The 13706-nt window shown below is 42.6% G+C and overlaps 1 pseudogene; it reads right to left on the reverse strand.

Moving 5' to 3' along the window:
• The window catches only part of LOC134210310 (uncharacterized), a 204800-nt pseudogene that overhangs the window by 73580 nt on the left and 117514 nt on the right, over positions 1-13706 (reverse strand).

Consider the following 13706-nt stretch of genomic DNA (forward strand, 5'->3'; position numbering starts at 1 on the left):
TTGAAATGTAGAGCCATTGAAGAAAAAGAAGAAGAAGCATATTTTACTTATACAGAGATTATTTGGAAAGTTTTCAGAATTGCAAGAATATGGTTTATAATTATATTCGAAGCTAGTCATCTTTACCATGACCTACTTTGTGTCATGATAACGTGTCTACTACGGAAGGCTCTAGTAAAAACTGTGTAATGCCATTGAGAATACTAAGTTAACCGCAGGTTTTGCTTAAGTAGGAACGTAAAGCAACAAATGCGGAAGAAAAAACATAAGTCAATTAGAATAGAAATGTAGGTGACATCAGCTCTTAATCATGAGTAATCAAAATACAGGATTAGCAGTAAACAACCTGTAGGAACACGACAATCAAACACATTGCTAACAAAGATAAGATAACATAAATTATTGAGTGTCTCTTTGTCACCTCATAACCCCAGGAAACGAAATATTAGCGCCATCCCGAGCAACAGTTTATCATTGAGTAGGAAGCCCTTCTACCATATCACTTACCGAACAACGACGCAGCATCTAGCAGTGAGGCAGGATCCGGAACACCGGCTGCGCCTCCCAAGCCGGCTCCGGATTGCCCACCTTTCTTATCGCCACCCTTCTTGTCACCATCCTTGTCCATTTTCCCTATCTTGACACAGGTGTGTGTGCGCGTCGACGACGACAACGGTGCCGACGACGACGACGACGATGAAGGCTGCGACTACAAACAATACACTATCTAAAAGACCGGGTCTTCTGCTTCTCGACTGAGAACCGGGAGAGCGCAAGCAGATTTTGCGCGATTCTTCCCTTTTACTGGATGCCAGCCAAAAGTGCTTACACGTGATTTCTTCTGCTGCTGCCTGCTCCTTACATCACTCTTCAGGATCCATTTTTCTCGGGATGTTTTTGTGCTTCTTTTCCGCGCTACCCAAGTGCGGCTGACTTTTCCGCTCTTTCTTCTTATTTCTGGCCAGCTGGATTCAGCTTCACATACACTTAAATACAACAAGCACACACAGACTGATTGCAAACCAGATCTACACGACTCTTTCTCCACTTCTACTCGGGATGGGCGCGTATAGCACCTCTTCGCACCACTCACTCCGAGTAACGATATCGATTATTTGAATTATTCTTTAGCGCACTGTACAGGTATTGAGGGAGATAATGGACTTATTTGATACATTCCATCTCTCCCAGCATTATTCCCATCATATATTTACACGAACGTCGAACGCAGATGTTTGCTTGCAACATCGGCACTAATTTCCAATATATCTTCTTACAGCTCTCTGCTTTGCGTACTTTGTGATTCCTTTTTCTTCTTTATACCATATGAGTTGCTCCTCACTGAAATTAACACAAATCAAAAATACACACCATGAATTGAACGCTAATCAATCTAATCAATCATCCCCTCCCCTTTCTTCCCAAACCTCCCACACTTCACTTGTTTCTCAGAAAATTTAAATTCATAAAAATCCGCACTTTCTTCTGGAGAACCGCCACCGAAAGCTCGCGTCATCCTTCCTCGAAGGGACCGATATCACTGGAAGTTGTCGAGAAATCCGAAAAAAATATCTGCTGGATAAAAACCCATCGAACCGAAAACTGCTTCACTATAATAACCATCACCCAAGTACGACTGCGACTACGGCGTTGATGATCTGCGTTGGCCAACCGACAGCCGACTGTCGGGACTGGGCCGATTTCTTCTTGCTTCTTTTTTATTTGCGACCCTCCAACCACCATCACACACAGTTCACTCTAAACTCGCCGCACTCGTCGTTCAGTGGGACTGTCGTCCCGGACTTCTGAGCGCTGTATCTCGCCGCCGCCGTCGTTCACGTTCCTCCGCATCGCAGGCGAGAGTCAAACCGGGTGAGTTGCTATGATGATGATCAACGCGTAGGGTTACGCACCTGTTTTCCGTTTGAATGTATTTTACGGTCATGTCAAACTAGAGATTGGAGACTTATTTTAAGTTTCTCTAAACAGGTAAAAAGGTTTCTGCGTTAATCGCTACACGTGGTGGATCCAAAGTAAAACATTCATACAATAATTTCAATATTGAATTTGATTTATAAATAATTGTAACAAACTAGATATTATTCACAATGTAACTTCATTCAAAATCTAATCAAACTAATTAATTGGTTGTTTTTAACAGACATAAAATTAGTACGTAACCCTACGCAAGAAAAAAAAACTCGTTTCACATTTTTTTTCTTCCCTCCCATACTATCCAGCAGTTTCCTCCTGTTTCTGAACTCTTGCAAAGCCGATGCCTGATGCTATTCTTCTTGTTCGGTGGACCTTTTCTTCATTAAAACAAAACACCGCGCGCACGTCCAGTGGCAAAGCAGCAAAAAAAAATATGTGGGTAATACGAAACGGAAATATAATGTCTTCCGAATAACGAAGAAGAAATCGCAACGGGGACGAGGTGGTATTGCTTTGTGGAGTTTTAACAAAGCGATTAACTAAAAATTAACAAAAATTGCTGGCAGAATATCGCAATCGAGTCGTTTGGGCGACTTCGGGAGTTGTTTTTGATGCTTTTGGTCAGCAAAGTTCATGGCTGCCGATGTGACGGTATTTTATCGCGGTTAAAAGATGCGTATGCGTGTGTGAGACTGGTAGTTGCAACGTGAATCACATGCAACAATCTTTTTTTTTGCGCACTTGAATGTGTTCCATATGCATTCCTGAAAAAAGATAGAAAGAAGACAATTAGATATATATAGTTTGTAATGAGAATCTATAAACTGAGAGTAATGAGAATATGTAAATTAATAACGTGAAAATTTTGATGAAGCCAGGTGATAGCATATGGCTGGTGCCTAATGTCATTTTTTTTTAAATGACGAACCTTGTGAATTGTTAGACTTGGTTGTTGAATAGGGCCACTGCTCCTTGAATTATTCCCAAGTGCGTACGTCAATCACAACAGAAAACAAAGAATTGAAGCGTAAATAATTTTGGTTCAAGTGTTTCAGATTTCTTTTAAAGATTTGAGCACGATACAAATTAAACTTAAGCCGCATCTTTTGCGAATATTATTATTATAGTAGTGTTGGACTTATGTCTTTTGGACTTTCTTACAGAAACGCTGAACCAACTCTTAAGCGGTGCTTACCCATACGTTTAAACTTGGTTTAAGCACTAAGCGGGGGTGAAGAAATTGGCCCTAAATGAATTTTATTAGGTGATTGTACGGGTTTCCAGGTTACATCTATTCACATTTGGTCGTCGCTACGTACACTACGTAGTCCAATTATTTTCTGCACCTTTTTAAAGCAACATAATTATGAGAGACACTGAAATGCGAGTCTAGATAAATACTATTTACAGTGCCAATAGTAAGAATACTTAAATCTGACCAATAATATAAATCCTCTTTATTAACTTCTGGGATGTCGATCTCTTACTTTAAGGTTACTAAGAGACATGAGATCATTCGGATACCGATATAAGCTAAAGTCATATAAACTCACAATAGTGCTCGCAGGAAAGTAGATCAAGTTCAGAACCGAGATAGGGGAAATGATGGCTTTTGCAGGTTTTGTTCTATTATTGTCAGGGGGGTTTTCTATAACCAATTATGCTCAAATTTGGCCTAAACATAGTTGGATATCAAAGAATATTGTGGCCGAATTTCATAGAATTTGGTCAACAAAAACCCCCCTGACAATAATAGATCAAAACCTTCCCAAACCAAAACCAAACCCGAAAATTCCCCTACCAATGAAAAATATTATTCTCACGCTTAAAAATTCAATTTTCAAAACTACAATATTCATAGAAACGTTCTCAATGCATCACTTTATTGTCTTCTGTTTCATTACTATTCCATGACATTCGATTCACTGCTGTCGAATTGACGGTTAACGTTTGCGGTATCCCTTTGTTGAAAGATATCCGGAGGGACATTGGCAGTACTGCCAGTGGCTGCAACATCCCCCGACCCGTGACGCACTTCCGGTTTACCTACCGACTTTGCGTTATCATCACCTTCTACCTGGAGTACTGATAACTGGGAAACTGGTCGTCGATACATGCTTTTCTTTGTCTGCACCAAAGACAGACAAGTCTGCCGCATTCAGGGAACGTACTATGGCCTCGCACCCATCCGTTGCGATGACCTTCGTTTACAATCAGTACGAGATCGATATTTCCAGGTATTTTTTTCTCGCTGAACTACTTGTTCCTACTGGCGATAATCGGCAGATATTCATTTATTTATCAACGCCAGAATTTTATCCATATCCAACGCTCTGCTAGCGTTGTTGGAGACTTATTATAAGTACAAGTTAACGGTCTAGAATTCAGGCCCCTGCAATAACCGTTATCAGGGTATTGTCGTTCGGATTACTATCGCTGCATAAAGAACCTATGGCCACCTTGACGGACTTTATAAGACGTTCCCAAACGCCCCGGAATGTGGAAATGTGATTATTTTCTGCTTTTACAAGCTCTTCTTGCTTCAGAAAGCCGCTGACTAGCATTTGCATCTTACTTTTGCGATAGCGAATCCCGACGTAACGGTAAACATAAGCTGCACTATCAGCAACCCTTTTCCTAGTTGGTTGAACCGATAAACATCCTCGAGTTAATGTGTTTGGTGGTGTAGCATACACGTCCGTGTCTCTTCATCTTTCTCCAGCAACTTCGTAGAATTTAAACTATCGAGATAGTCATCGATATAGTGCTGTTTTAATATTGTGCCTCATTGTGCATTGAGGTCTTGCGCTTAACAGGCTGCAAAAGTAGCCACAAACGTCCTACTTCCATTACAAAAGATCTTCACAACGGAATCGTTGGCTGTACATGTCTTGGCAAATTCTGAATTGGTGAAACATTTGTTTCAGATCGCCGCAAACTGCTAGTGGCCTCTCCTGAAATTTGTAAAGCACAGAAGCGAGAGGGGTTAACTAAACTGGTCCCTTTAGAAGCAAGCTATTCAATGAGGTACCTCCGATTTTCTCCGCGGCATTCCAGACAAGCCTTATTTTGCCTGGCTTCTTTTAGATTGTATTTCATTGACTGACTAGCGTAGAAAGACTGTGTTACACAGCCCAGTTGGCTCAATTTGATCGCATCAATCTTGGATCGCCATTCCAAAAGTGATCAGCGTCTCTAACTTATACACCTTCGGCGTTAGAGATAAGTTCGGACCGTTCCTAGTAGAACATATATACAGGGCAGACATTACTTGAAGAACAAACGCCGAAAGGAGGCGACTTTTCACTGCATCAAAAGCTTTAGCCTGTAGTGCAAGTTGTAGGCGCAACAAGTTTTCTACTTCAGAATACCCACACATATTTGTCGCATTCACATAGGCACTGTGAAATAACGGCCAATCTTCAAAAGATCCCTTGTCCAAACCTGCCTTGCCAGCAGCTGATTTGGCGTAGGGCTCACCGCAACTTTCCACCGCGTTTATGAACGGAAATGATAGTACGGGATTCACTGTTTGGGAGAAAAGGGGTGCTGATTCAGATCTTCGAATGTTGCGGCTTACTGACAGCTCGCGGTAGGGTTCTGTTTGCAGAATCGAAGCTGTTAGTTTTGTGGGGCAGGCTCTTTTCTAACTCATACATCGGGGAAATCTTATTACTAATTGAGAACGTACTAATTCAACGAGCATGGTCAGTAACAGTTTGCGAACATCCCTGCAAAGTGCAGATGAGTAGGGGCGTCGTCAGAGAACACTAGCTGTAGAGAACAAAACTGCAGAAATATCCCTCGCATTACTCGAAACGCTCAGAATTACTGACGATACAGACTGCAGTTATCGGAGTAGAACTGTTGTTCAGCAGGGGTATGGACAGATTTCCTATCCAGCCTTATTCCATCATTCTTCGCAACCAGTCTCCTCCGGAGTGCATGTTTTCTCTTGTTTCGGACAGCAGAACGATCGCGCGATCTGCCGAAATATTTAAAAATAAAAAGTTTATCAGTGCATGTTTTCTCGTATTTCGGACTGCAGTGATTCTCCAGTAAGCAGAGCGATTGGCGGGTCGTCGAATTTTAGTTTTGCTTTGTGCGGAAAGTCATCGATATCATCATGCAACTGGTCATCAATATTTTGTTCTGCATTGTGCGGATGAGTAAGTAAGTATCCAGTTGTGTAGTGAGGTCGAAAATTAAAATAATTAGCGTTCGTTCGATTGTTTTTATTTTAACTCAAAATACACGCTATACACGGCAGACCGTTTACCAGTACCACCAGACTGGATTTCCACTGCCTAGGCAGGGTGCCAGCCATCCACTTCTTGTTTCTGCCTTCCAGTAAGCCAAGTTTTCCGCAAGCTGGTAAGCGCTTCAGCATGCGGTAGCCGATTTCGTCGCATTTCCTTTGCGCAGGGCAAAGTCGAGCTCGTCCATGCAAAACGGTTTGTTGAAATCTTGACCGCTGTCGGGAGGAACTTGGAAAGCAGATATTGCAGAGGCAGGATGAGGATGCTTCTTGCGGTAGAGGTCGGGATACGTTCCGTAGGACGGCCAGCGCATCGGCCACCACGGCCGTGTCTCGTTGATGAACAGGGTGATTCCCTTCGATCGTCTTTTGCCCTGTATGGCACCGATGCGTCTCCATAGTTCGCTTGTCGATTGTTCGCTGGTGATACCGTCCAGGTGGTCCATGATTTTTCTTTTGCTTCACGAACGGTCTGGCGGCAATCGTTCCTGCATTCCTGGTATGTCGACCGGAGAACTACCAATCCCGGGCTATCGGGGGTGAGCTGAGCTTTAGCCCTTTTCTTGACAGCGGTTTTGGTATCGCCGTTCCACCAATGGAGTGCTACGCGTCCCGGGTTCAGGCTGGTTTTGGGGATGCTTGCTTCAGCTGCCCGTAGTATGGTGTCAGTCAAATCGATAATTGTGTTCGGCGGCTTCTCGTCCAAGAAATTTTCGATGGTGGTTTGGAAGCAACTCCAGTCAGCACGCTCATACAACCAGCGGGGTCTCCGAGTTACTTCAGCTGGGGAACTGTCGAGCGCCACTGACATCGGCATGTGATCGCTGCCCCGTGGGTCACCGTTCGTTGACCACAGCACCCGATTCACAATTGACATCGAGGCGGCTGAGATGTCAATAGCTGACTCCACGTTTCCTCTATGGAAAGTGGGTGAGCCATCATTCAAAATCATTAAACCGGCTTTAGAAAGGGCGTTGAAGACCGTGGTGCCTCTGATGTTGGTGGAGCTACTACCCCATGCGTGATGGTAGCCGTTCACGTCTCCCAGCACTATTACCGGCGATGGCAGTTCCTTGCAGACTTCAGCAAGGTCAGAAATTTTTCCGTCGGGGAGGTAGACCGACACAATAGTGACGGTGAAGGGCCAGTCTAGCCTCACCGCAACGATTGGGAAGCTGGCGTCTAAGTCGATTTGGTAGTGAGGTCCATTGCCGCTGGAGTTGTACGGTAGATTTCCTGTAAAGCGATGGCTATCGGGTTAATTCCGTTCACCAGGAGCTCCAGGTCGCTATAATTGTTTAGGAATCCGTTAATGTTCCACTGCAAGGCCAGGGTAGTGATTGGACGGTTTGTTGGGTGGATCCTGAAAATGCTGGAGGAGGAGGAACAGCTACTGGGGGTGACGGGCCTAGAACTCACAACTGTAGAAGGTGTAGGAGTGCTGCTTTACTGTTCGCGTTGAAATTGCTTGATTGAATCTGATTTTGACACAATCCTAAATACCAGAACTTGAGATTTCCACCCGAAACAGCAATCCAGTTCGAGATCTCGGAGGGTAATCTCTGTGTTTGCGGCGAAAACTATCAGGATATCGATCATGTCGTGTGGACGTGCGAAGAGCATCGTGACCACAGATCTGCGCTAACTGAACATCTCCGGTTCCGAGGAAAACAACCAAAGCCTATTAGGGAAGTGTTGGCGGGTCTTGACCTCGAATACATGTCCCTTGTCTACCAATTCTTGAAAGTTGCTGATGTTGGACTGTAACCATCCCTTTTGCTATCGTAATCCCTTAAGAACCTTGTCGTCACTCCCCATGTCCGCCGTTAAACCCCATCCGTATGTCTTCCTCTCGTTGTTGTCTCTCCAACGAAATGTGTCTTTGTTCCGTTACAGATGTGAAACATCACCAAGAATGTCAACCATGTGAACAGCAGCATTGTAATTAATTAAGCATTCTAAATTCCTTTCCCTTCCTACTTTATTATTCCCTAACTTCGACCAAACCGCAAGGTTTTCGGTTCCCCAAAACTAACCCTACATTTAAGAATTATAAAATGTATAGAAAACATGATTTCGGCTCCGTAACGCTTCATGGCAATAGAGCCTACCAAATAAACGAAAGATTAAAAAAAAACAGGCACCTATGCCCCCTCACTTACGGAATTAGCCGCTAGGCAAGTCATGCAACGCAATATCATCTGATCACAGGATATTACCTCTGCTTGTGCGAAGATATTATCCCTAATCGAAGAGCACGGATAAGAAATTATCATTTGAGGATGTAATGATCATCCTACATTGCTACACCAAGAGCTGTGAAAATTTGTTTTACCGTGACAAACATTGTACTTTGTTTACTGAGCGGATAGATAACTGAGATCAATTTCATTAGTATCTTCCCTCAGAAGATCGCATGATGGGATGGAACGTATGCGAGCATCTTGAAGTTGCTGGATAAATCGCAAACCTGTCAAACCCTTCTCTTCTCGCATCATTTCTCGCCAAATTACTACCCCTTCTATAAATGTTCCTATCTCCAGGGATTTTCCGAATCAAACTTTGAAACCTTTAGTAGGTTCATGTCCAGCGTAGTGAGGACAGTGAGTGTGACAGTTCACAACAGCAGCAGTGGAAAGCCCAGAGCTGTCGTGATGAAGTTCAAAGGAAATGTGAATTTTCATTGTAGTATTCAGAAGTGTACTGTTGATTCCTTCTACAAAGCGGGAAGATGCTGAGATGTGTCCAGTTTGTAAGGGCACCGGTCATCGTGTCAAGGATTGTCGTAGCTTCAAGTGTCTTTACATCGACAGCCGATGGAGGTGTATCCATTCTGGTGGACTATCCATAATCTGTTTGATCTCACATGGTCGAAAAAGTGGCAATAAGACCAGTGTTTGTGGAACAGATGGCTGCGAATACCATCAACAGACACTTTTACGCGCACCATCTGATTGAGCAGGCTCTGATAATAAAAGCAATTATCATTTAGCATATTAAATGATACTAGCGTTTCAAGCTGTAAATATTATCAATTCAGTGCAAAACCGAATTATAGCCGCTAACGAAGTTGGATTTTTTCATTAATCCATACATTAAACCTAACTTCGGAAGTGGTGCGCTGTTTTCATTTGGTGATGTGCTATACAGCGCACTACTTCCGAAATTAGGTTTAATGTATGGATTGTGAGAAAAATCCAATTTTGATAGCGGCTATAATTCGATTTTCTACTGAATTTATAATATTGGACATAGAGCAATGTTAATTGTACAAAGGGACAAAGTTGTAGAGGGAAAACAGCGCGAGAAGTCCGCCATACAACACTTTTCGGAATTCCGCCTCTGGAATGAGTTGTTGGCTGAATACTAAATGATAATGAAATGATAAGTTCAATCCCTGTATATGATGCGAGAGCTACCGTGAATTGAAAGGTCCAGATCAACTGACTTCGCTTCCCGGTATGCTATTACACTTACGGCAGTTCAAAGTTGGTATTTCGGTAAAAGAAATGTTCTATCTGATCTTTCTCCGCAAAGAAGATCGACACTTCCAACGTTTGGGTCAACATGCTCTCCAGCTTATGCACAATATTTAAAAAATAAAAATAAATGCGATTAGTTTACAAGGAAGGCGGTTTCAAGCTGAGGAACTCGCTTTTGAATAGCAAAGAAATTCTATCTAGTTTGGGTCAACCAGAGCCTGAACAAGATAAGATGTTTGCAGCAGATAAACAAAACAACTATGAACGCGTACTTGAAATGTAATGGTTGACGAAAGATGGTACGAACAGCCCACCAAAAAACAGCTGTTTAAATGTTCAGGAATTGTTAACGATAAGCGGTGTGGGAGATTTGCGTGGGGTGTCCTCAAAACATAGTTCGACCGACATTGCGACGAAGTGGAACAGCTAACAGCATCTGGTGTAAAAGTCCTTCAATTCTGCAACTATCAAAAGCTGAATTACCGAAGGAAAAATAAATCGGAAACGTCCCCCACGAATGGAGAGCTGCCCTCATGCTATGCTTTCATTATAATACAGATTCCAGAGCATCTGGTGGAATCCGTAGATCTAGAGGATCCGAAACATCGGTAAAAAATGTCAATTCGTGAATATCTTCTAATAGCGCTTGGATTTTTTTCAAAACCATTTGTTGTCGAATCCATCTGAGCAAGATATTGCCCAAGTAACACCAAGCATTACAATATTGCACATATATCAATCACAAATCGGCATGCTAAATGCTAACTGCATTAGATCAGTCTTAACGATGTGAAATTGTATTTATTTACCAACTGTCAGACAACGATACTCTAAATCAGCATTACGAATGCAGCAATGCATTACTGATGCTTTATTTCAACATGTCAAAGTAATGAACCATTAACTCGGTCTTCTAATTGCCCTTTTCCACTTTAAGTCAACGTTTAGGGCTGTGTTTTTTACAAGCATATATAGCTTCATGGTTACTTGGGTGGCGTTGTGGCCTACATTTGAACTATTTTGTCCATCAACTATTGAAAATTGGTTATTTTTAGAGACCAAGTGTAATATTTATGAACGAATGAACACTATCTATGATTCCATTTAACCAGATTTTTTTTATTGAAATGCTGAAATATGCGAAAACGGCATTTTCCTTATGATGATACTTAATTGCCTAATGTTCAGCAGTGTCCAAATCCTTAAGCTCCTATTTCCTAGATAGGCATGATAACTTTCACCCAAAATAATGTTGATGATTTCGTTTGTGGAGAAGCTTTCTGAATTCGAGGTTGAACTGGCTAGTTTAAATTTTTTCAACTAAGCACCTTATGTAAAACTTGTTTGCTAATTCTCGTATGCCTTGTACATTGGAGCGAACAACCCCCTACCGTTAGATTACAATATTCATTATGATATCTTCTTTGCATATAAATCTCTGACGAGACTTCCATGATTAATAAAAAGATTGATTTTCAGTGTTCATACACCAAACTGTTATCATTATCTGAACAGCTCAATTATGATCGTAAAATAACTATCCACTTTAGATAAATCCCATTACCATATCGCAGTGTAGCGCCAGCTTACCAACCAATTGCAACGAAAACCTCTTCACTATTTCATTTCTTGTTTCATAACTCCACTCCGTCCTCTTTCTTCGCTGCACCGCACCCCAAACTCTCTCTGCTTAATATCCCGTTTTCAAAATTGGATAGTGCCCTTTCCTACCAACGCAACGACGACGACTGCCCGACCGATCGCTCCGTGAACTCATTCGCATATTGTCGGAACGCCAAATTACTACTTCTGCTGCTGCGGCTGTTGGCCGACCATGCCTCTGAAGCTTGCTATTGGAAAGGTACAGTGCCGAGTGCTTTGTATGTGCTGCTGATGGCTACAAATGGCCATCTCGCGGTACCGTCACGACGTCGTTACGAATCGCGGTGGGCATAGCGGTCGTCATCTCCACTTGACCACCACACTTTCCATCGAATGCAGAAAAAAAACCTGAAGTCATCCACCAATGTTGTGATTGAACCTATCTTACATGTTTACGCATTTCAAAATGCAAAAAGGTTACATTTCATGGCTGTGAGAAACTTACATTTATTAATTAATTAATAAAATGTATTTCATCCATAAGTCTACTTTCCTAGCTGCATAAATACTCTTTCTTATGGCCGAAGAAAAGTAAGTACCAACTCGGACTCGAGCTAATACGTCTGTTTCATTCCACTCCACCCCTTCCCGTGGGCCCCAATCACAAGCTTGTGTATCTCGTCCACTTGCCCGGTCTCCCCCTCAAAGAAGGGTAATGTATGTGCACATAAATAAATGAATAAACAATCGAATGCCCCTCGCACGCGAAAGGAATATGCGCCTGTTTCTCCGTTCGAAGCGGTTTCGGATATAACTGCGCTGTGACGATGACGGCGGCATCGACGACGACGACGGGTGATAACTTTTTTTCTCTCTCCCTGGAATAAAACCGTACGTGAAGTGTCTGTCTCTCACCCGTGTATCCTGTCCCGTGACGATTCGGAGTTCTTGTTCGGTGATGGTGCGTTTTCCACCACACAAATTGGATCGCTTGACAAGATGGAGAACCGTTTGAGCTTCCACATTATTATGAGCTCATGGGTAGCGTGGTCCAAGCAAGAAATAAAATCCAATTCACTTGGCGAATTTGAACGCGCGCGGTGAGGACTGAAAGCTCGGATGATTACGTGAGAGGAGTAATTAGCGGTGCCTGCGATTAAAACTTCAAATTGAAAGTGTCTTGGTTTGGATCTGATGTGTTTTGTAATAAAAATGGGACGATAATTTGTTACTAATCATAGCGTTGGTTTACGTCAGTAAGTATTTGGCAGAAGTGATACCAATAGATTTTATCAAATTTCTGGAAAAACGGTACTAGGTCAGACAAGCAAAAAATAACAAAAGGTGCACGTAAATGGTGACTCACTCAAAACTGTTTGTTTATTTGCGGAGCTATCAGCTCTACCATACATAATCGAAAAAATCCATAATAATCAAATGAATTAGCTGATCGCAGCTGTCTCATTCACAGCCTGATACCAATATAGTTATTATCTATTGTAGATAACATCCGACTCTGATCACAATCACTCTAAATTCAGATAAATTGTTGCTGAAAGTAGATATCACAATCTCATCATGTATTTCCATTCTATTAGCTTCCTCGTTTTTGTATTACATATATTATATCGTTCATAATCATCAAACAATGTTTGAGAAAAAGTTAATGTTATGTCTATGAACTGTTTGCGGTTGTTTTGCGTTTAAAGTTTTCCTTAGCTCATGTTAATATCGAATTATAAGCATTACCCCGAGATTAAGTGGATTTGAAACATAATCCAACAAAGTTCTATCAAATATTGGACTGTACAACTGATCGATTGACAATCATTCTCCAAAACATATATAATCTGGCCACGCTGGTTCAAGAAACTTATCGTGCTGGATGGCTGACGATGCCCCAAAGGTCTATCTCTCCGTCCCGAATAGCTGCGCTGCGATGTTGCTGCTGCTGGTGGTGCTGCCGATGGAGTAGCTCTTTCTCTCTTTTACTTGTGCATGCCCAACCCGAGCTCCTCTATCCCAACCCTCTTCGAAGTGCGCGACACCACCGTGATGGAGCAATCTGCACACACTTGGCTATGAAACTGAAATAAAGCAAAACTGTTCAACGACTACCAAACCGAGCGACAACCAGCCATCCGACAACGAATCGGTTCAGTCGAGGGCATGGTTGATGGCTACCGCCGCACGGCACCGCGCCGTTGTTGTCTTCCTCTGGATTTTAGTGTGTTGGAGTACTGTACACGCGTCACCGCCCGCCCTGTCGTTCCCATGTTCCTCTTCGCTTTGCTAGCGCCCGACAAGCAACCGGCCCAGAGCGACCCATCTGCCACTCTCGAATTGCTGTGTGGTAGGTACGAGTACACAAAATATCATAGAAGGTGCGATCCCTCGGCCAAAACTATGCAAGAGAAGTAGGGAGCAGA

The sequence above is a fragment of the Armigeres subalbatus genome, chromosome 2 (genome assembly GCF_024139115.2).
Source record: "Armigeres subalbatus isolate Guangzhou_Male chromosome 2, GZ_Asu_2, whole genome shotgun sequence".
In the NCBI taxonomy this organism is placed as follows: domain Eukaryota; kingdom Metazoa; phylum Arthropoda; class Insecta; order Diptera; family Culicidae; genus Armigeres; species Armigeres subalbatus.